Source organism: Larus michahellis, chromosome 4 (genome assembly GCF_964199755.1).
Source record: "Larus michahellis chromosome 4, bLarMic1.1, whole genome shotgun sequence".
NCBI classification, from domain to species: Eukaryota; Metazoa; Chordata; class Aves; order Charadriiformes; family Laridae; genus Larus; species Larus michahellis.
The window spans coordinates 52,359,405-52,383,741 of NC_133899.1; the positions used below are offsets into that span (position 1 = coordinate 52,359,405).

Sequence of the window (24,337 nt, forward strand, 5' to 3'; positions counted from 1 at the left end):
CCATTGATCTCTCCAATCTGTGTTAGGGACAAAACAGATACTGACATCTACAAGGCCCACAGGGGCCCCACGCTGAGCCCAGGACTGCAGTTTAACATTACAGCTTCAGCCCAGTTGACAGCCTGCCGCTGCCAGGAACATGGAGACTGAATCCTCCCATCCCGTGCTCCATTGCCCCCTTCTCTATTTCTGGCCCACAATCACCTCCTTGCATTACAAACACATTCAGCTTCCAAACCAGTAGAAAACTAACCCAGTAACAAGAATTAAATCAGTCTCTTTTTGCTGAGACGATCCATCAGATCAACTTACGATAAGTGCAAGAGATGGGGAGAGGAGCAGAAGACAGAGGAGTCAAAACTACTTCAGACCTTCAGGGTACTGCTTACCTGTAATGCAAAACTACCAGCCATAATTTAAGTTTATGGACACTTAATACATTTTACTATGTTGTAAAGATTTTAAGGACATGCGTATGCCTTCCAAGTTAGAGGAGAAAAATCAGAATACAACACATACATATGGAAAACTCCTGTTCAGCTACATTGAAATTAGCCTGCATTATAACTCTCAAATGAAGGTCTCCTTGTGAGTGCAAAAGACATCGAAGTGTCAACTTACCCCACAAATTCCTATTGAATAGCTGTTTGTGAAGCTGCTTATTTCCCTGAAAACGTACGTTTCTGAACTGGGAGAAAAGTCTCGCAATTCCTCTTACTCAAGCTGACGCAAGCTTTGTTATAAGCATGCATAGTCATTTATTCATACACAAAGCACAAACACCATCACAGTAGCCACACTACTGCTGACCCTACATTATGAGTTTCAGAAAAAAAATAAGACCAAACACAATGTTTAAGGAACTGATTAACATATACAATGTGTCCACAGTGTAAAAATCATTATTTCTAGAAAAGAGAAGCTTTGAAGACTGGCCTTCATAGTATTCATACCTAAAGAAGCAAATACTTCTTCAGCAACCCCAGTAAACCCCTACTTTCACGATTCCATGTTAAACAATGGATTTAAGTGCAAACAAAGATCTCAATGGGTGCCTATCTTCGTCTTCACACAGCTAGATATTTGCACAGATCTGCTTAGCTGTACTCCTCTGACAATCTAACTAGTTCCGAGACTGCTGGCAAACCAAGTTAAGTAGGCAGCTCAAGTCCCTACCTTTTCCTGCTGCTCAAAATTTCTAAACCAGAAAAACAAATCAATCCCTTAACTCTTCTCCAATATGGTTCTTACAATCCAGAGGGGAGCTTTTGGCTTTCATTCCTGTACTTATTCCCAAAACACAGCTGTAAAGTATAAAAATCAATTAATCATGTTTTGATATAAGACAGCTCACCCAGACACTACACAGGACAGATTTACTATTCTTGTCATTAAATAAAACAGTCAGAAATCTCCAGAGACTTTTTTTTTTCCACTAATGTTGACAGAGATGAGTACTGCTTTTATTATCGCTGTCTAAGCTTATAATAGAAGTATACTATTCATTTCACAGAATCACAGACCAAAATGACCAAAGCAAAATAAAAAAAAAAAGAAACTACCCCTGAGCATGGATCATTATTCTCAATTATGAATCATGAAAACCATATTACGTACTAAAACCACACAGTTTTTAAACTATTTATAGACTTCTCTGCACACACACATTTCTACTAATGCATTCAATTAATTCATATTAGGAATTTGATATTCATAGAAAAGAGCTCCACTTACAGAAAGATGGCTCCTATTGGAAATATCACAGGCATTTGAAGAAGGGCACAGGAAATCTCTCTTCAAAGATGCAGCAGCTGGTAAAATAGAAACAAAACTAAACAAAATATAACGATAAAATAATTTGTTTCAGACTTAACTAATTCAAGATCTAGGCAGCAAATGTGTTGGAGAACAATATTCCTGAAAAAAAGAAGCTCCCACTGAGAGCATCTGCCACAAAACCTCAGTAGTATCACACAGCAGTACTTCCATGGAAGAACGGTCCAAGCCATCCAGGACTTATAAAAACCAAACAAGTAACTACTTGTTACCTAGCCCCAGAAGTTTACCCTAGCCCCAGAACCTCCTTTTGTTACTCATTCCTGCTCACTGCTTAGAAATCAACTCCTCCCACCTTTCCTTGTCTTGTTCCTTCTCTCTTCTTCTAGCCCCCCCTCCCCCTGCTTTTTTTAAAAAGTCTGTGGCTCTTTCCTTCCTCCCCTCGGAGTGGCCGGCCCGGTCTCCCAGCCTAGTAGCATCTTCTCCTTTCTTTCCGTTCTCCAGCCCTCTGGTATTTGAGCCACAACTGTTTCCTCCCTCTGCTCTGCACTGGATGCCAACACAGACAGCACTACCAGTACCGAACAGATTGTCCCCACGCTCTCATTTCAGAGACCCACAGCTCATCGAGGCTGATATTTCAGAGGAAAGCGATGTGAGGAGAAGACACCCTCGGGCACTGAAGACACACTGAGGCAAGCTCAGGTGCCCCACTGAACCCTGAAAAGTCCAGCCAGGGCTACAAACAGTGACTGAAGCAAAACGAGGGTCCTTCAGCAAACTTCGGTGCCAGGAGAGTAAACAGTGTGCGAAATCTGTCCAAGCTAAAAGCTTTTGACAAAAAGGGCTTAAATTGGGAAAGCCTTTTTTTTATTTTTCTAATGGTACAACCACCTCCCTTTAAGTTACAAACGATGGGACTGCTAGAGCTACTCATCTAAGTAACTGTAGTTCAAACTAAAAAAAATAACCATTTTTTTCCCTGCCCTGCAAGCCTCGGAGCTCTGACCAATGAGTCAAGATAGTACTAACATTTCCAGAATGGCATTTAAGGCAAACGATCACCAATGCAGACCTGCCTTACAATACACCAGGCTGTGAAACTCAGCAGATTAAGGACTGACTGATGAGCAAGTCTGCCTTCTTTTCAGCAGGGCAGGACAGAGCACATAGCTGTAGCCAGCCAACTCAAGATACGCTACCCTCACTCATCAGGCAGAGTCACTCAGAAAAGGATCATTTTTAAGTAGTACAAAATCTCATGAAAACCCCAATATAACAGTTTCAAGAACTAAACTGTACAGTGTCATCTTGTGTGGGACAGTTTTATCCAAATGCATCAGAACCTGTGCTGCAACACAACCCACCAGGAAATATTTGATTAGCTGAACTAAGCCAGACACCTAAGAGAGGCCCCCTGTGCTAAACGAGGCAACACAAGCGCGTGTGCTGTGCACTGGAGTTCAGACTTCACAAACCCAACCACTCTCACTATTCCTGGGTGAAACACCCTCAAACAACCATCAAATCAGCAGATGGGGGGAGCCAAGACCACCCTCTCCAAAGGCGGCACCAGTTTAAAAGCATTCAGTGAATTAAGATGTCGGCCAAACTCAAGGATGTTCTATGTAAGTTAATAATTATTTCCATTTGCAACTTCTATTGTGTAAGCTACCTACTTTGTCCTCTAATGGCTTTACCAGCTGAGGTTTTTGGTTTTGCTTTTTTAAATCTGCTTGGAACTTTCAAGAAAACAGAACAACTATAACTACAATTTGAGTAGCAGGATTTATTATTTCAACAGCTGTTCACAAGTGAGATTAATTCCACTAACGATGGGGAAAAGAACATAAATAGAAAAGAAAAAATCAACCTTCACTCAAAAGCGTAACATTTTCCTAAGGTCAGTAACATAATTCTGTTGGCTTAGGTCGTGCAATTTTTATTTTTAGCAAATATCCTTAAATTTTCTTTACAGTTAAAAAAAGCAAACGAATGCAAAACTGTGCTGTGCAACTATGTTTTTTGTCCTCCAGTCATTTGGAATTATTTTCTACTTGTTTCACACTTAAAATGCCTTCCCAGACATGACAGATTAAACAGAAGCCCATGCATCAAGTAGAAGTTATCAGAAAACCTACAGGGGAAAAAAAATACTAAACCAGATTGAATTTGCATCTGTTTGTCTTCCATTGCAGTTCATTGTCTTGATTTTACCAGTATTGTCTATTTCATACAATTAAATAAAGGAAGAGATATAATATCTGCTTGGAGTAGGGGTTTTGTGCTGTTTGAGGGATGTAATTGTCAGAACCAGTAAAGGATGTTCAATACTGGTTCAATAATTCACAGAAGAAATTTGGCAAACAGCAACCATTTAGGGAAAGAGACATTAGAGATTTCTGGATAGTCTCCAGTCACCGTGGCTTCAGCTTGCAGCACATGTAGCTGTGCTACGGCTATTTGAACAGAGTTTTTGAAGCATGGTCCTTTACTAAATGGTTCCAGTCATCACAGGGGGAGACCTATCGGCCAGGCAGTCCCAAGATCTATATTACAGCATACATTTATAAGATACCTAGCAATACTGCATGTTGCTATAAGTTACAGCAAGTCTGCTCAAATCTCGGATATAGTACAACAAAAATAGTCACATAGGCTACTCATTTGCCTGGCTTTTTATATCTTTGCAAGCCAAGAACCTCCTTCTCTGCGCTCTTTTATACCGTTCTGACTCAGGCAAGAAGACCTTTAAGTCAGTCCTAGTCTTGCCCAGATAGGAACTGCAGAAAAACATCACACATGCAAGTAGGTGGTTCGCAATACCAACACAGAATTTGTTACTCCCTCCAAGTCTTCCCAAGTGAAATACCAGTCCAGCAAAGCTCTGCAAGACAGTTTTGGGGGTGGTGGGCTACAAATCGCACTCACATACAACAAAAAGTGAGGAGCATTATCTTTTTAATTTTGAAAAATAACACCACTGCTCTCAAATTCATTAAGAATGAGTTACATAATGGCGGCTTTTCAATAGCATGCTGGCTTGCACAGCTCACGTCTATTCTGGATCTCACCCAGGCCATCAAAGTCTACAAAGAAGGCTAAACCTATGGTGGCACATAGCACTGTGAGCCAATTTTATAATCTGGTCTAAATAACAAGGGATCCCAATACTCTAAGGCTCAACAAGGAAGTGGCAGAAGTTTCCAAAAGTAACACTCAAAATACATTCTCCTTTCAAAAAACCCTGATCTTTCTGTAAGAAAAATTAACACACAGTTTTATCCAGCGGCTTACAATAATGTGTACTAATGTATATAAATAACTAGTCTAAATAATTTCTAAACTATTAGTGATTTGCTTTGAGAACTAGTAAAACACAGATCTCAGGGCAATATGAAACAGGGTACGTGTCCTTTAACAAAAGTGAAGAAGTGGGAAAAGACTGAAGAAGTGGTAAGACAGAATTCTGATGCTTAGGAAGATTTGGATATATCGCTGGGGGAAAGTGAAGAGTGGTAAAAATCCATTTAAGTTAGAGGAGAAAGATAAATCACAGTCAGGAAGCCACAAACCAATAAAATATTCTCCCTTGGGTAAATGTCTCAGTGAAGCAGCAGGTGACACTTCTGATGCTGTTCAGTATGACCTAGAGATCCAAAACAACCAGTGCAGATAAAGCATCATAACTCCTGGAAAAAGAGAACTAAAGCAGTGGCTCAGTATAAAAAACAGAATCCATTTCAGGTTGGTCCAGTTAGAACTTGACCTGCAGTAGGTTTTGCTTCATATTTTCATTATTAATTCAGGTGACCAAACAGATGCCCCTTTGTGTGCCCCGGTGGAGGACCTCCTGCAGCAGGTGGTGAGGAGGCTGCATAGCATCAGGGAGGTTGAGGAGGAGACAGATAGCTGGTTCCAAGAACAGTCTGCATGGACCGCCAGCCAAACAACCAAAAACTCCCCCACCAGCACACACAGAAGGGGAGAGAGGCCAATAATGCAGAAGAATGGAAGCTTACGATGGCAAGGACCAGCACAAGGAAGAGACTTCCCACGAAGCCTGAGGTGCCCTTGCAGAACTGCTTCACTGCTCTGCAGGCTGAAGAGGAAAGACCTGTCACATCAGGAGAGACGCTGGAGCTGACTAAGGCAGCCTGATCTGCTCCCCATATAACAACCAGTGCAACTAAGAAAAGGCAACGGGTGATAGTAGTAGGCGACTCTTCTGATAGGTATGGAGGCACCCATTTGCCAGCCTGATGCACCCTCTAGAGAGGTGTGCTGCTAACCAGAGGCTTGTATCACAGATGTCACTGAGAGACTACCAAATAAAAGTTAGTTTATTACTGGATTTAGAAGTCTGTACCTGTCCAAATACAAGAAAGCACCATCTGCTTTATATGAAAACCACAAAGTATTGGCCTGATGTGTTACATTTTATATCGATCATATTCTTATAATAAAGAAAAATGACGCTGAGGTTTCTCCTGTTCTTGTTTATGACAGATCTGTCATTAGTCTGTATGCTCTTATCAATGTAACTCATGCACTAAAACACACACTGCAAAAACTCTCAGGCTAATAAAAGGGACTTAAGAAAATATTTACTAAATCTGTTTGATAATACAAGATATTTAGCTGACTAATAAGGAAATTTACAATGCTATCTTACACTCAGGGTCATCATTGGGTGGACTGTTCAGTGGATGAGGAATTGGTTGGATGGTCACAGACAGAGGGGAGCAGTCAACGGCTCAATGTCCAGATGGAGATCGGTGACAAGTGGGGGTCCGTACTGGGACAAGTACTGTTCAGTATCTTCATTAATGACATAGACAGGGGGATCAAGTGCACCCTCAGCAAGTTTGCTGACAACACCAATCCGAGTGGTGTGGTTGACACGCTGGAGGAGATGCCATTCAGAGGGACCTGGACAAGCTCAAGAATTAGGCCCACGTGAACCTCACAAAGTTCAACCAGGCCAAGTGCAAGGTCCTGCACTTGGGTTGGGGCAATCCGTGATATCAATACAGGCTGGGGGATGAAGGGATTGAGAACAGCCCTGCTGAGAAGGACTTGGGGGTACTGATGGATGAAAAGCTCAACATGAGCCAGCAATATACGCTCACAGCCCAGAAGGCCAACCTCATCCCGGGCTGCATCAAAAGAAGCATGGCCAGCAGGTCGAGGGAGGTCATTCTGCCCCTCTACTACACTCTTGTGACATCCCACCTGGAGTATTGCATCCTACTCTGGAGCCCCCACCATAAGAAGGACATGGACCTGCTGGAGTGCGTCCAGAGGAGGGCCATGAAGATGATCAGAGGGCTGGAGCACCTCTCCTATGAGGACAGGCTGAGAGAGTTGGGGTTGTTCAGCCTGGAGAAGAAAAGGCTCCAGGGAGACCTGACTGTGGCCTTCCAGTACCTAAACGGGGCCTAAAGGAAAGACGGGGACGGACTCTCTGTCAGGGAGTGTAGTGATAGGACGAGGGGTAACGGTTTTAAACAGAAAAAGTATAGATTTATACTTGATATTAGGAAGAAATTCTCTATATTTCTCCACTACCTGACAAATCCATAGCCTCTACATCTTGCAACACAATTTGCAGTTTCTTTGTATGTGTCTGTCTTCAAATCAACATCCAATCTGACTCTTGTCCCCAAAATTTGAGAACTTTATTTATCTGTTGTTAAAGAGTATCCTATATAACCAAAACATTCTCCAAGATCATCCAGATACGCATGTGCCACTAATAAAAATACTAATTACACATCTCTCAGAGGACAATGTTAGATTACAAGCAGAGCCAAATTATTTAGTGAACATGGGGTAAAAGTAAAAACAAGGTAGTAAAAGCGAGTCTATCATGACTAACAAAACTACCAAAACTCAGCTTCTTATTGATTTGTGCCCTATGCTTCAATGCTTCTTCCATCTCCACATCTTAATACTTTTAGCTCCATTCCCCGTGAACTGCTCACACCGTACACCCCATCAGGGCAATACATTGGAGTTCTCTCCAATCAAACTACCACTGCACAAACTATTCAGAACTTAATATAATTGAGACATGTATCTATCCATCAAACTGATGGAAATGAGAAGGTTCAAAAGCTGTTAGGAAAGCGTAGACATCATTAAAGCAAGTTTAAAAAACAGCACATATATACAAAGTAAGAGCATTTCTGTCGAGCATAGAAATTGTTTGTTTGTTCTAAACTTCCCCTATCAAAAGTATCTCAAACAAATAATAGAAAAAAAATCCAAGTATGTTTTATTTGTTCACCTTTGCAATGATGTATTTCCAAACCCTGAAGCTACAGAAGAAAGCATCTTCCAATTATTTTTTTCTTCTGATTTGAATTATCTATATTTACAAATTCAAATAACACATACTGGACATTTACTCTGAGTATACATTACGCTATACACAGAAACATTTTTATGTGTACAATCAACTGTTTTGCAGGAAAAAACATTTTACAGAATTTCTTTCTCAAATTGTTAAATGTCTGTAAGAGTTAGATGCAGAGAAGTCAGTAGCATGGCAAGTGGGACACTTCCATGATAAAGAACCACATAGAAAAATGAAGGAATGTGAGTTTATCGTTTCCCTGAATATAACATATGAAGAGCTGCTGTAAATGATGAGACAGTGAGCAACATTTATCATTCTGCAAAGCAAAGACTGAAAGGGCAAGCTGTGCCTGGCAGTAACTGAACTGCATCAGCAAAGAAGTACTAACAGCTGTACGGATTTCACAAATACTGGTACCTCTGTACTACCACACTGTAACCAACACTGAGAAGACACAACCACCACCACCAAACATGACACCTGCCACGTTGCTTTTTTGTTTCTGATTTCTGATTAATACTTACTACCAAAAACATTTCAATCTAGTTCTGCAGTTCCTTGTCAGAAGTACTTGCTGTACAAACACTGTTTTTCAAACACAAAATCTGAAATAGCAGGTCTGGTGCACTTCTGCTAAAAATAAACTAATACTGTAAGCCATGAAGCTAAACTGTAAAAAAGCAAGCAAATACAGATTAAGTAAGAAAAAGATGAAAACCTTTTTTTATGCCTATACAGATCAGCCAAAATAAAAGGCATGAAGGAAAGATATTTTTAAATTCATATTGGCCATGATTAGGATGATCCTGAGCTGCACTGACAATCTGAAGGCCAAGCAAGAGATGCTATTAAAATGCCTCACTAGTCAATTTAGAACTGGAGCATAATCACTGCACAGGTATTAACAGAGAATAAAATTGTTTTATAGGTAAACTGTATCTGTAGTTGAGATGACAGAACAGACAGAAGTCTCTGTAAGGCTCGTAGCCGACGACCAAACCCAGACCACGGCCTCAAGGGTTGGTTCTATTTGAAAAAGGGAATAGAAAGGTGTCAGTCCTCCATGGCTTACCAAAGGACAAGGAAGAAAACCTCTCATATTTTTGCCATAATGGAATTATGGTCCAAAAAAAGTCTGTCCGGAAAAAAAAAACCAACCTAGTAACTGTAGTCCTTTGGTTATAAAAGACTAAGCAGCATTTGTAGCACCTTAAAATTTTGGCTAATGGTGATGATTGTTAACACCTTCCATACCAGAATGTCTGAGTATGTATTAATACGCTCTTCCAATTTCCCACATGCACAGTAAAGCTTTAAGGGTCTCAAAAGGTTTCTTAACATTGATTTGCTTCAGAATTCACTCATTTAACAGAAAGGCTAAATCTCCACTTCCATTTAATAGGCAAAATTAGAAAACTGGTTAAATCCTGATTATATAAAAATGTTAAAAGAAGGTCAGCCACAATCCTCTTTGCTCTGTAGATGAACAATTCCAGAAGTGACCGTAGAGCACCGAGAAAAATGCAGAGCCATATTATTTGGTGAACACAGAGTAACAGTAAAAAAAGGTAATAAAAATGCAGCAGGCACACCTTTGGATATGTAAGCACAGGTATTATTCACCTGGGGTAAGCATAGGAAAGTTTAAGCCCTAACCATGAATGCAGGGGCCCAAAACTTGGAAGATTTTACATGCTGCAATGATTCACAGCTCTGAAGCACCCACCATTAGGTGACTGTACCAAACAGATAGTCAAATCTGATAAGCAGACCCATTACCAGTACTACCTGGCATTTCTCAATTCCTTGCAGAATTCATTACACTGAAGACCACGAAGATATCTGTATCCATCAATTTATACTCCAACTCTCATCAACAACAAAAAAAAAAGCCCATAACAACAAAACCCACCCACAGACAGCATTAGGAATTATTCTGGAAAGAACGCTGGTCCTTTATCATACCACTGTATAAAATTTCTACCTTCATTACCAACTGCAATTCTGTTCTTCCCAATTAAAGATATTGCAGAATTAGAACGGATAAGAGAAAGGCAACAAAGAATAAAAATTCCCTGATTCAGAAAGTCCAGAGCTAGAAGTCACCAGACAATAAGTTAAGACTACAACTTAAGACTACAGCTGCAAACCTGTCCTAGATTCCTCCATTTACATCTGTTGCTGTGCCCTCTGAGGCAGCACCACTCAGCCAGAGAGAACTTTGATTTCAACAAATACAGTAAGCTAACTGTAACATTGGATTTCTGGATGAAAGACAACAGCTAAGATTTCAATGTATGAGAAAATGCAACGAACTTGTCCAAATATTTAACCTGCTCTTTTGAATATCTTTACAGTATCTATAAAGATCATCATGAGCCTCAATATTCTTTTCTACATTTTAATAAAAGCGAAGCTAAAAAAAAATCCCAATTAGCCTTTACTAATGAAGAAATGACAACTGCTTTGCAGAATAATCCAAGAGAGCGTGCTTGGCCCACAACTTAATTCCACAGCAAAATTATATCTACCTTTACCTGCTCTTCTCTTTCAAGTTTTCGGTCATACCAAATCTACCTTTGCTTCCCTTTTATAGTCAAGGACAGATGCAAGGAGCAAAGATTTGCAAGGAACACACGTCTGTCTCCCCTTCACTCCCTCACAGCCAAGCATGTAAACACTTAAAGAATGCTATAAACTTGTGATTCTAAATTAATCCCAGCTGGGAAGGTGCTCAGGCCCCAGTCATTTTGGAGCTCATCCTCATCCCAAACAACCTCCTCCCAATAGCCAATTATTTTCAGAGAAGAGAGGCTAAGGCAGAGTTACCCCTTCTCAGAGGAAGGAAGGGTGCGCTGGTTCCCAAATTCAACCTTTCTGCTCAGCCAGCCTCTGCAAAGAGCTCCAGCACTGGTGCCAGAAGGAAGGAAAAGAGAGATAAAAAGAGGTGGTTTTGCTGAAGAAAATACATGCCTAAAAGCAGTAGAGAAAATAAAGGAAAGAACAACAGAGTAAGAGCAGAAGAAAATGCACAAATAAAAAAAATATAAAACTTAACTTGGAGTTTAAACAATGATAATCCAGTGCTTCCTCATCTCCCAGAAAGTCATATCTGTACTACTACATATACATGCACACACTTATAGCACCTCTGGGCTATGAGCTTTACAAACACATTACCAACAGTGCAGCAGCACGAAGAAGCAGTGGCTCTGCCCCTAAGGTATGAAGAAATCAAGGTATCAAGAAATTGGAGCCATGTTACACCAATACTGACAAGGCTGGTTTAAAAAAAAAAAAAAACAAAGAAAAAAAAATAATGTTGTCTTTTCCAGTTGTTCTTGTCACAGCTACCTAACCAGAAGCTTCCAAACAATTTCAAATGTGTGGGACCAAGTAAACAGGTTGACCCAAACAACAGATGAGGAAACAGCTTTCCTGCCTTTATTTTGTGCTTACGGAGTGGAGGAACTAAAGGCACCAAAGCCTGGACAGGCCAGCGCTGCTCTAAACACATCCCAGAGTTGTTGACACATCCAGACACTCAGCCATCCTCACGCAATCTGTGAAGGTTTGCACACACACAAAACACCCAACAGCAATGAAACCAAAAAAAAAAAATCCACCACACCACATCACAATTTAATTCTATCCAAGCAATTTCTCAACTTTAAAAGACTTTGCCAGCCTAGGTTTCACAGTTTAGAGAAGATTCTCCACTTGTATATATCTAAATATACATAGATCCAAAAATTTAATGAGAAATGTCACTCCTCCCTCTTTCTATTCCTATAGAAGACGTAACAGGCATGGGAGAGGTTGCAGCTCAAGCACATGTTAAGACTTTCAGCCTACTCCTGTAAAAAGGCCACATATAAAGCCGAAGCTGAGTATTCAGCTACGCTGATGAGTTAGAAAATTGTTTGCAACTTCTGCAAATTATAAGCTTCCTTTGTTTAAAAAGATACAATTATTTACATATGTTGAAAAAGACTGAGAAAAATAAGGTATTACTGGTATTACAGGTCAATATGATAAAGAGCATAGCTTCAAGGTACCAAAGAACCATATCAAGTCTTCAAATATGGAAATGATGGTATGAACTAATGAAGATTACATATATTCATATAACAACATATAACAAGGCACAGAGACCAACATGCTAAAAACCCCTACACCAATTAAGATTAACAGGAAGCACTGTTGATTAATTGCATAACTACTAATGTGAAAGCTATACAGCATCACACACATTATGATATGTATATACATGTATGCTATGTTATATACATAAAAAGACATGACTAATGCCTCATGCTGATGGGATCTGTAAAGCTAGCATCTACTGTGTAGTAGACACTGATCTTTATCTTTCATCAAATGGAGCAGAGTTAAGTTGTGGTCTTGCATTATGCATAAGCAGTGAATACAATTAGACTGAAAAGTAAGCTGATCTTCTCTGATCTCAAGTGGAAAGCATGAACTCTGATCTTCACAGGTGACAGCTTTGTGCATTACTCCAGTTTACTAGTTAGCTTCCTTGAATCTGCGTACGCAATGGAAAACTCAGAACACATTGCTGTGGCTAATCTTATGCAATACACTAATGCATAAACAAGCATGAATATCAAATAAGAGAGCACAGCAGTTATGTTACTTTGTTTGGCACAGAGAAACTGCAATTAGTTCTTTATTTTACAGTTCAAGAAGGATGCTGAAAAGCTGGAGGAAAAAAATTAAAATGCCTAGAGGAAGAACACAGAGAGGAAGAGAAGGAAGGAATTTGATCTCTCATCAAGCTGAGAGATAAAAGAACCACCAGTGACTGGAAACTACACATAAATAAAATCAGGCTAGAAATGAAGATTCTTTTGTTTTCAGATAGATGGAATCATTTACGTATTGCTCATTTCCAAATTCCTAGAAATCTTTTCACTGAAACTGGATGCTTCCCAAATAAATGTTATATTTTATCTTTGTGTATTTGTTCTGAAGCAGGAATTTAGGAAATCTAATACTCAGTGCAGTTGTAGTTGCACATGTTCTCAAAACACTTAACAAAGAAACCAAACATTTTCCATCTACAGATAAAAAAGCAGAGAAATAACACCGGTAGTCAAGGGCAGCACAGGAACAAAGTTCACAGTTCCCAATTCCAATTATGCTATTCTGCAGACCCTTCTGTTGAGTTTTTGTTTTTTGGTTGGTTTCGGGGGGGTTTTGGAGAGGAGGTGGGGGGTGTTGCTGGGTGATTTTTTTTGTGGGTTTGTTGGTTGTTTTTTGGTTTTGTTTTTGTTTTTTTTTTAATTCAGTCTGTGAACTTACTTTTTTTCCTTCTTCACAGATTCCACTTCTGTTCTGTGTCTCAGATTTAATAGCCAATTCTTATTGCTAACCTGCAAAAATGAAGAATATTTTACCTGCAGAAATCTGTTGCTATTTAAGTTGAAGCAGAGCACGTAGTACTTTAGTAATATGCAAGCTGAGCCATGCAGAAACTCAAAATACCAGGGTTGCTCGTTCTTCATCAGCCAATCTCACAAAATGTTACAGGATCAACTACAGAAATCATCTTGTTTGTTAAGCAGTGTACACTTGTAATCGTATTTAGTACTAAGCATATAGTTACTAGGTCTAAGTTATACTACATTCCACATTTTAAAGGTAGAAGTAAGAAAAATTCATCCACAGAATAACATACGTATTTAATCTACTAACAGCTCTCCACATTTATGCAAACTACAGAACTCAATAATACGAGTTTTACAAAACCCACTCAATTTCCAAGGCACAGGATTGCAGTGATTAAGCACCCAGACTCCCTGACAGCCTCAAATAGGTTATGCTAAAATCCATGCTGTTAAATCCTTACAATCTTTTTTAATCCAGGCAAGCTAGATTAAAGCTAACTTGGGTGTGCCTAACCATTTTGAGATCAGGAAGTTTGCAGACATAGCATATGTACTCTCATTCTTGGCCTGCCCAGTCAACAGCTGCCTGTAACAGCAAAGAAAGTGAATCGTTACAATCCATACCACTAAGTCATCAGTCATTCTGGACTAACAGAAAACTGCAATCAAAGCATAAAACCCTCGCCAGTTTACAAGTAGCCAAAAATTAATGGGATCCAGGCTTTTCTCTTTTCATTCACTCATATACGCTTGGTTTCTGAATATACAATTCTTTTGGTATCATACACAATGAAATGAAGGTGAGGCTTTTCTCATTAACACCCATTTCTTATTACAATGGACATATTTAGCTATTAAGAACATTATCCAGTTTTGTTGAATGCTGCAGTTGCAATTCTCCAGTTCTACAGTACATTAAATAATCTTCCAACTATCACATGCCAACTTCTGGTAATTCACTGCACTGTTTTTAAACACAGAAAAGGTAAAAACATACTAAGCGCTTTCCATTTCTTTTCCATGTAAAGATAGTAACTGTAGTTATCATTGCAATACCACAGTACATAATCATTACAGAAGGCAACTGTTAACTTGTGAACATACCCGCATCAATGAGAGTATCTAATACCCCTATTCCGTTTGTGTCTCAGGTGCACTGTGTGCACAGGTACATGGATGCACACAAAATACGTACATGCACTCCCCAAGCAACACTTAAGGAGGCCAAGACCGTAAGCACTAATTGCAGGGGGTTTTCCCTAACTTTCTTCAGATTCCTCAGGGAAACAGCTTGAAGTACAGACCTACACAATGCTAATAACAGAAACTATTTGTATAATCACCAACTAAACCTTGGGGAAATTTCTGGAAAAAGAATAAATATGAAAACCTGCAAAACTTAAGAAAGGAACACAACTCTGTACACCTCCTCCTGGCCACTCAGAGAAACGGTACCCAAACAGCTGCCGTCTCCCATTACAGGGAACACAGCACTATGTACCCTTAAGCGCATCTCTGTGAAAGAGCAAGGATCTCGGAGGCAAAACCTTTCCCACCCTAACCCACCTTGCGCAACCAGACCATATTATCAGTGATAAATGAAGCCACGGGGCTTCAACCTGTCAAAAGGAAAAGAATAGTACAGGTAAAACCAGCAGTTTTAAATGCTATCCTACAAAATATAACTTAATATCGGCATCAGCCACTCAGGCACAGGGACCAACCTTCCTCTTCCTTCCCCCCAGGCCTCATCTTTATTTTAAGTCCAGGACAAAGAGAAATAAGCAGTTTCAGGCTAAGTTGTATGCAGAATTTTACAAGTTTTATTCTGTCCATATCAACAGAAGAATGTGGGGAATCTAACAAAACTAAGTTTATGGTGCTGAATGTCTTGCACCTAAATATCTTTACAAATCCAATTCGATTCCATGTAAGCAAAAATCAGCTTTATTGGAGCACGTTACTGTTTCAAAAAAGCTACCTGTTATCACGGATATGCTTTACTAAAAAGTTTAATTCCCAACTGTAAGACTTTTCCATGAATTTCAGTAAACGAGACTGGATCTATGGGACCATGAGCTTATGAGCTCATAAACAACCAGAACTGTTACTAGTGCAACAAATGAAGTTTTAAATACAACTTTGTAGACATAGACTTGTTACAAGCTGGAATTTAACGATTTTAAAAAAATTCCACTGGGAAACAATTTCCATTAGTGAACAAAAATTCCACGTGTATAATAAAAAGGAACTTACACTCTTCAGTACGTATTTCAGTGGTATAACATGGTGACGCCATCACTGGCAAAATTAGTTTAATTACTTGGATGTTCTTTATAAAAAGGATATGACAGAAAAACAAACTGTGGAATCCAAACGTAACAAGGTGGAAAAACCATTCACTTACTTTCCACTAGTAAGTTAAATGAATAGCCAAGAGACTGCGTTTACTTCATCACTCAAGACAGCCCTTTTTCACTCACTGTCCATGCCCCACTAAAGAGTGTTCAGGATCAAAATGTGTCTCTTGAGACCACAAACTTCGAAAACAAAACAAAATAAAATTTTGTGTGGTGTGGTGGGAAAGAGACGGACGCAACATTTTCTCCTCTATCTGTAACTTTGAGAGCTACATATCAAAGAAAATCACAATAATGACTCTGTGTAAAAAGATGGTGCCAAGTGAAAAGGTAAGATGATTCCAGGGGAAAGATAAAATAATAAAAACAGCCTTTTCCAAGGGCTCCTCTAGAGCCACGAGGAAACATGTTTGTTTCCAATATATATGTCCTCTGAAGGAAATGTTTTCTTGCTACAACAAATCAAACCTCAGAGGCTAAGCAGTCCTCCACCAACACAATGCACTTTTGCTGACAGATTTCAGAAGAACAGATGTAAATTGACACTTTCGATACAACAACATCGTCCAAAACAAGTGCAGCAACAACTACAGGGCAGATCCTCTCAAATAAGAAACCTATTTGTTTCTTTAGACATCCCCCAGACTGATGAACCAACGTTACAAGGGAGGGCTTTTTCTTTAATAGCAACTTTTATTACACCACTTGTCACTTCCAGAGTGGATTTCCTTTGCATACCTTACACCTATAGCTTTCAAAATGTGTTAATAAACAGATCAAAGTCTACTCAGTGGAGGGAGCTGTGTTTCCGCTGCCTGGTTGCAAATCAGTTTAAACTGATCTAAGTTCATGTCTCAATGCTGTTCTCCCTGCAGTCCTTACCAAGTATTCTGGTCACCTCCATTCAGGCAGTGCTATGGCTTACACAACACGTTGAGTTAATTCAGGAAGTCAATTTGTCTGTAAAGAAATCCATTCCTGCCCATCTTTGCAAAACCAACACCAGTGCTCCCCATCCCTCCTCCCTCCATCCCCCAAAGTCACACACTGCAATTTTCCAACCTTCTTGCACGAGATCATTACACACCTGCAAAGGACTTGCATTTGATACAAGGCAGAAGCCAAAGCTGCGCAGGCAGATCTGCAGTATCTCACGCTTGCAGTGTACCTTTTATCTTTTCACAAACTCCCTAAAAGTAGATTATATTTCTCTGTGAAAGGATAGATCATGTACTAAAAGCCAGTAGAATCAGGCACATTCAGAATAATCATCCCCTTTCTTCCTTACAACACAAGTTTAGTTTCACAAGTAGATTAAAAGAAACCACCTACAAGAACTACTGTGTTTTAGGAAACGTGACAAAACCAGGCATTCTGTCACATCCTGAACAGAGTCCAACCTGCTTTTACGAACACTTCTACAAATACCTAGTAGAAATTCCCTGGAGGTGTTCAAGGCCAGGCTGGATGGGGCTTTGAGCAGCCTGGTCTAGTGGGAGGTGTCCCTGCCCATGGCAGGGGGGTTGGAACTAGATGATCTTTAAGGTCCCTTCCAACCCGAACCATTCTGTGATTCTGTGTGAAAGGGGATGAGGGAGTAGCCGTCTAGTCCCCTTTCATCTCTCCCTCCTGAAAAAAGCTCTCACGTATAGAGGACACATTCAGCAACAGACTGGGACACAGTCTGGCACTCAGAGGGCAGCCAGCCTACCCAGGTAAACCATCCTGCTGGAGACCACCCCCTATATATTCTGTAAAACACTAACGTGCTATCAGCAGTCACTAAGCCAACAATAATTTTGTGGCAACTAGCACCACTCCAAAGGGTGACTGTCAAACGATACAGAAAGTGGTGCTTGCTCTCTTACCTATTCAAATTCCTGAGAAGGCAGGCACATGCAGCTTTAGCAAAAACTCCTGGTGGCTGTCACGACCAGATTCAGATGAATCATAGCACGGTGAAACCTAGAAGCAGAAAGACCGTGGGTATGAACAAAATTTGACTGGGAAACAAACGGGTCAGGTCTTTTTCAAAAGGTAAAGGGTATTGTGGAAATTGTGCTTGTAAGAAGCCAAAAGCAACAATGAAGACTTAATAAAACCATGAACCTATGAAGTTTTTGCAGCTAACTTACTCATCTGAGAGAGCCTGCATGAGAAGTTTTCCACTATAACAATCCCAACCCTTCTTTTATCACCCTTTCTCTGAACCAAGTCATTTTCTTCTAGAACACATTCTGCCAGGCATTTGGAGATTCCATTTGGTTACACCTGAAATAAAGGGTATATTTCGCAGTGCTGTGGCCCACTTCTTTCCTCACTACTCAACATAAAGCCACACATGTCAAACACAAAGGAGAGCAGGAATGGGTTTATCTAAGTTACCAACTGCCGCCCTCTAAGAAGTCTCCAACTTGAAAAAAGTTTCAGAGCTGGTCCTTCCTATTTACCAGGTGCTGTAACGAAATCTGTATTGTTTCAGCATTAGCTTAAACATCTGACCTCTGTCTATTGCTACAAAAGGCTTACATCTGTATATGACAGGAGCCCTCTAAAATTAGACCAGGCAAACAGATGTAACCATGGAGATTTATGCTGGAGTCCCGAGAACTCTGCAGAGGCACAAGCTGGAGGCAGAGCACACACCACCAATGAATTTTTGTCCTTCTCTACTCCCACCAAGCTCACGTGTTAGAGGAGATATGCAGTGAATCATATCAACGAGACAGATTAAAACCCAATTCTAAATAAGGAGACTGGAGAAGACCTAGATCATTTCTTCAACCTGGTTTTCCCCAATCCAGTTCACCGCATGGCTACACAAGCACTTGTGCTGACATGAGGCAGAAAAGGCATGGGACAGGATAAGCAGACGAGGATGGCTGCTTTCAGCCGCAATGCCAGCTTAACCTGCACATAAAACCATGGTACAAGCACTGATTATTTTATAATAATGATCTCTGAAATTTGGTAGGCTGATAAGCAAATAATTTTAAGTCACCCATTGCTATTCTCCCAACAGTTATTTCTAGGTAGAGTTGAATGAAGTTTGAATACTTGGTGGCAAGAACATTAGCATCAACCAAATTCTTTAAGAAGTGCCAGACAACATTATCAACAGAGCTCAAGTAAGTAAGTACTGCTATCTTCCTTTAAGCTATTAAAAATAAAGATTTCAGGCTTATTTACAAAATATTGTGTGAAATTAAGACCTTGGAAAAAAAATGAGAGGCATCATCAAAAAAGCTGCAGTACCTGAAAAAGTTGTCATCAAATGCAGCAAAAGCAGCTTCCAAAAGGCAGAGAGAACTAAATTCATGTTTAAAAAGGTAACATTCCAGGAAGAACTGTATTTTAATTTTCATATTACCAACAAACTGAGCCTCTTTCAAGTAGAATCCCATTCTAATTTTGGGGTAGAGAAGTTCAATTATAACTCAGTCAAATGAAGCAAGCAAAAGGTTTAAAATCTACCTGTTTGTGATTGCTACTGACATTTTGGCAAGTCGTATGGGCAGCAAGTAAATAAATAATTTCCACAGATGGTGGCCTTCTGGTCAAGACATATTTTCCTTGTTTTATTTAAGGTGAAATTCTTCACCTATTCAAGCATTACTGAGATGCATCGTAATTCTAACCCAGAACTCTCCATTTTCTTTGGTGTTAAATTATAGACAAGCTATGTAAAGTCAACTTTTTTTTTTTTGTGAAAGATTGCCTGTGAAGCTCCATTGTGATTGGGAAGGCCGCCTACACAGCAGAGAGAGTGAGAAAAAACACACTTGCAGAGCTGAAAAAACATTGGTGTAGGCGTACCTAAGGGGGGGAGGGAAGAAAGAACTTGGTTCTGCTGAAAAAGGCTATTTTCTTACATCACCCTTGAAATCTAAAATGTGTTACTTGAAGAGAATTGAACGTTTTGTTTGCTACTTTCCAGATGTCTGTATGCAGTACTACAAGCAACATGAGGAAACCTTGCAGATCCATCCCCCTGATTTCAGAATCCATCACCTACCCAAGGAATGCTTCACTTCCCCACTTCTCTGCCGCATCCTGCAGAAGCTACTCTCACAGAGCAGCAAGTCACCTGCAGAACAGCAGTTCAAAGCTTTAAAAGCCTTATATAATTAATAACATTAGGAAGTACTGAAATTGTAGCCAAAGCCTTTTCAAAAAAAGGAGAAAGAGAATGCTCTCTATAAACATTAAGAATAACTAGCATTTATTCTCAGCAGAATCTAACAGTACTTGAAAATGCTGAAAAAATAGCTACAAGAAGTTCAGATGTTTTTTTCTTATAGATGCTTGAAAAAAAAAAAACAACAAACAAAACAAAAAAAAAACCCCAAAAGATTTTCCTCCCAAGCCTGCACAGACTTCACTCCATTCATCTCCCAAGAAAAGTAAGCAGGCCTTTTGGGATGCCCTTTTAATCAGTGGAAAATATCCTTCTCAGTTTTCCTTAGGAAGGCGATACACATTATTATTTCTAAATAAAGTAGTCTACATAAAGTGTTCTTGTGCCATCATAAAGCTATGAAAATATTTTTAATAGGCCTGTCTTTCCCTTCATAATGAAAACAAAGGCTTTTGACATACATGTGTTAGCTGATTATTACTGTAATTACTAGCAGAGGAATGAAGACAGCCAGGACAAGTTTCACCAATGAACTTCAACAAACATGAGATGATGCACTGCAGGGAAAAGAAGATGCTGCTGCACCCATGGCGTTGGACACCAGCCTGCAACCTATTTTGCGAACCCCCGTCACAAGGAGATGGGACTTCAGCACCTAATTCCCTTGCGTGTTCAGGCTGGTATTTTTAAAGCCCTGTGCCTAGCAGGTGAGTGAATTCCTGCACCCACAGTATGCTGCCACAACAGAGAACAGCCCACAGAGCAGTACTGCTGGAAGGACACCTCCAACCACAGCTTTCACAGGGCTCTTAGTTTCATCTCCAGCCAAACATATGCTGTCACTGAAGATGCTGAATGCCAGAAACTGATAAAAAACATTACTACAAAGTAAACTCCATTCTTAAACATCTTCTCAACTATATGACTGCTAAGCACTAATGGCTATTACTCCTACACATCAGAAACACAGGTAAGACTGGGTTTTAAAAAGCACCAACCCAGCTAACTTGCACAAACCTATATGGCAAGCAATGGCAGCACACTTAGAAATCACAGCTAAGCTCCCAAAATTACTCTTAAAACACAAGACAGTTGCTCCTGAAACTCGCTGAGGCACAAATTCTTCTGGGTCAGAAAGGCAGGAAAGGATAAGTATGAAAGGGAGGTATAAAACTCAGCAGCAGCAAAACCTCCAGAAAAAAGGAGGATCTGGAACAATGAATATGAAATAGTGAAAAACACAGAAGCAAGAAAAGAAGCAAGGCGATGTAGAAACAGGTACAAAAGAGTCTACAAGAAGTAGTACAAATTGAAATCCCTTATTCTAGGAAATTGGAGTCATTCATTATAAAAGAAGGTATACAGACTCCTATTAAATTTTGAAGTTATAGCCATCTTGACTTTCACCCTGTTGAATAGTGAAATGCTATTTATGACCCATTAATAAAGTCTCTCTACATACTAATACATGTATAATTCTAGTAACCCAAAAAACGCATGAAAATACTACACAACAAATGAATCACATACATAGAATTTGCATCCTAATAAAGCATATCCTTTCATGCTCGGCTTGTCAAGCTAAAGAACATTTGCTTCAAGAGTTACTGCCAGAATAATCTGATCTCTTGTATTCTTCCATAAATTTCACTTTTAGGTAAAATTAAGTTTTATTTCTTCTTAGCGAGAACAGAACAGCTCAAGGTAGTTTGGAAGGCTACCTTTTACTGTCAAACTCTAAAACCTCCAGTCAGACTAAGGCTATTAGGAAAGAAAAAACCCTAGAAGAGCACGGAGGGCTGTCAGGAGATTCTCTGTTGCTGCTAACATCAAAATTCAAAGAGAATATTTACCTTTTCCTTTTCAGACACTAAACCTTCATGAATTTCTCAGAGATAAGCTACTAACAAGGAAGAAAGCTGAACTAGTGAAACCTTTTTACCTTCTCATACCCTTTTGTAAAATAGTAGTATGGAAAAAGAGATCTGAAATTGAATTATACTTCAATTTTTGAATTAAGGGAGATTCAGCTCAGACAGGGGGGCGTGTCTGGATTTTCTCATTTTGTGTTGGTTTTTTTGCTCTCATCAAGGATAAGCTAGAAGTCTGATGCAGATTTACAGCATGAGACAAATTCAAATACCTTTGACATCGTAATTACACAGTATCAATCAAAATTAGTAACATTGCACTTAATTTATTAACTCTTTTGCTCCCCTGTCAACAGGAGTCAATTACTGTAATACTTAACATTTTTCTCAAAAGGGGTAATTGAATAAGATTTCATTTACTTTCATTTCACCTAAAAAGGCTTCTTCTGATGTTCACATCATCATTTTAGTGCAGTAAGCCATAACCTTTCCTTATTATTCAAAACTAGCACGGCTTACGCACTTTCACACTGAGGCCAGTTTTTCTAGCCACGCAGCATATGACTGTAATGGCATATAAATGGCTTTATGTTTACCTTTAATATAATTCCACATCCTGTAAGTAAAATACCTGTACCAAGAAGATACTGCTGACTGGGAAAAGCTTCTCATCCATGAGCTAATGCTTTTGTCCAGTGCTGAACTAACCGAAGTGAAACATCAGAGAATTTATAGAGCACAACCATGAAAATGTGAACTTCGGAGTTATTCCTGGCAACAGTAAGCACTTTACAGTAAGGAATGCAAATACTTAAGTTCGAAATGGAGAAAACCAACAACAAATGCAGACAAAGTCCACTTCCCCCCTCCCCCCTTACAGAAAGTAGTGACCCATCCTTTTTGCTGTCCAATATTCCTTCTTTAAAAGTTACGTTTTTCTCTTTGGAAAAGTTCTTTTATTGTTTGTTTTTCAGCCTAGCTCTCTGTCACAGCTAAGCTATAAGACGACTGCATTTTCTACCATCGAAGAAGTTACTGCTGTCAAGCAAAGAACTAATAATCTGTGTATGGCAGAAAATACTGGAGGAGCAAGGATAAAGGGCAAATTTAGCAAAGAATATTCAAATTCACAATTTGAAAGCTCACTCTTTTTCTGTTCCCTTCCCTGTTTCATATGTAATTTCAATCTATTTGACTGCTGTTAAAAGAAATTAAAAACTGAGCTGGCGTCTTGACTGACTTCTGCATTTGGAATTTTAAAGCTGCCTGTCATTGGAAACAGAGGAAGCATCATAGAGGATATGCAGCTGCTAGGAAGCTTTCCACTGATAAGGGTTCACAGTGCTTTGCAGATAAGGTAAATATCATTAAACCAAATACAAATAAAGGGAAATCAAGGCAAAAGAAAGAAAAGTTGTCGTTCAAGGTCATCCAGCAGCCAATTGTCAGTCAGAAGTATTACTCTTCCAACTTCTAGCCAATGGCCACAACAACTTCTCTTTATATGAAGGCTTTCATCAGCACTTTGATGAACTGATAATACACAAAATGTAAGCAACGATACATTTGCTAGACAAATTAGACGCCCTAAACAAGAAGGCAGAGAACTGCCTAACAGTGCACAAACTAAAAGCCATGAAGCGCCGTTACTGAAGGGCACCTGCACACACTGATCCAGTGGGTTTCCATTGGCCTGTACCAACATCTGTCAACAAACAAAACATGAAATCAAAGTTCCCCAGTCTTTCAAAATATACTGGCATATTGCAGAAACTCCACTATTTTACCCTTTACCACAAAAGGTGTTTAAGCCAGGAATATCCAAATGCAGATTTTGGTTAACTGCATATGTTCTGTGAGCACCACTTCTCTAAGCCTCCAATCCCCCCTTCACAGCACAACAGAAGTGTACACCATACCTCTGCTACAAAAGGAAGCTTCACAATAAAAGTTGTATAGATGTATACTGCCCATAAAATTCATTAAAAGAGGCATTAACTACATCACTATATTTTCAAAAAATCCAAGAGCATATGAAAAATTCCACTCCATTGAGAATTTATTCAGTCTTCAAAAGCTTTGAAACGGTGTCAAACTGAAAATCAGAGTCATCTCTTAAGAAGTTTCACACTCCATAAATCATATCTTCTTCTATTCCTAATTTAAAATTCAACTATGATAAAAAGACAATTCTTCAGCTAGAAAGTTTTTTGCATATGTAACCAAACTTCTGCTTTCCTATGTTACCAGCCTTTCTTCAAGAAAAAGAACACATTCATCCATGCCACCTTTCGGATTAAGAGGAACTCATTATTTCCATTTTACTGAAGAAGAGAAAAGTAATTCAAGGTATTCTCCCCTCCTGCACGCAAGGTTTCCATTTTCAGTGCAGAAGTCCCTGTTTTGCTTGCATTTCA

General features: G+C 39.5%; 1 protein-coding gene across 22 annotated transcripts in view; it reads right to left on the reverse strand.

The window, feature by feature from the left end:
• Positions 1-24,337, reverse strand: part of SIPA1L1 (signal induced proliferation associated 1 like 1) — a 219,458-nt gene that overhangs the window by 132,021 nt on the left and 63,100 nt on the right. For 8 of the 22 annotated variants that reach the window (XM_074584794.1, XM_074584793.1, XM_074584792.1 and 5 more), the window contains 2 exons: positions 17,780-17,876; positions 1,735-1,811 (listed from right to left, as the gene is read on the reverse strand). The exons of 4 other annotated variants lie outside the window; for them this stretch is intronic. The gene's annotated coding sequence lies outside the window, so the exon portion shown is untranslated. Of the gene's footprint in view, positions 1-1,734; positions 1,812-13,465; positions 13,537-17,779; positions 17,877-24,337 lie in introns of all 22 variants that reach the window. 10 more of the 22 variants (XM_074584781.1, XM_074584784.1, XM_074584779.1 and 7 more) reach the window with 3 other exon arrangements.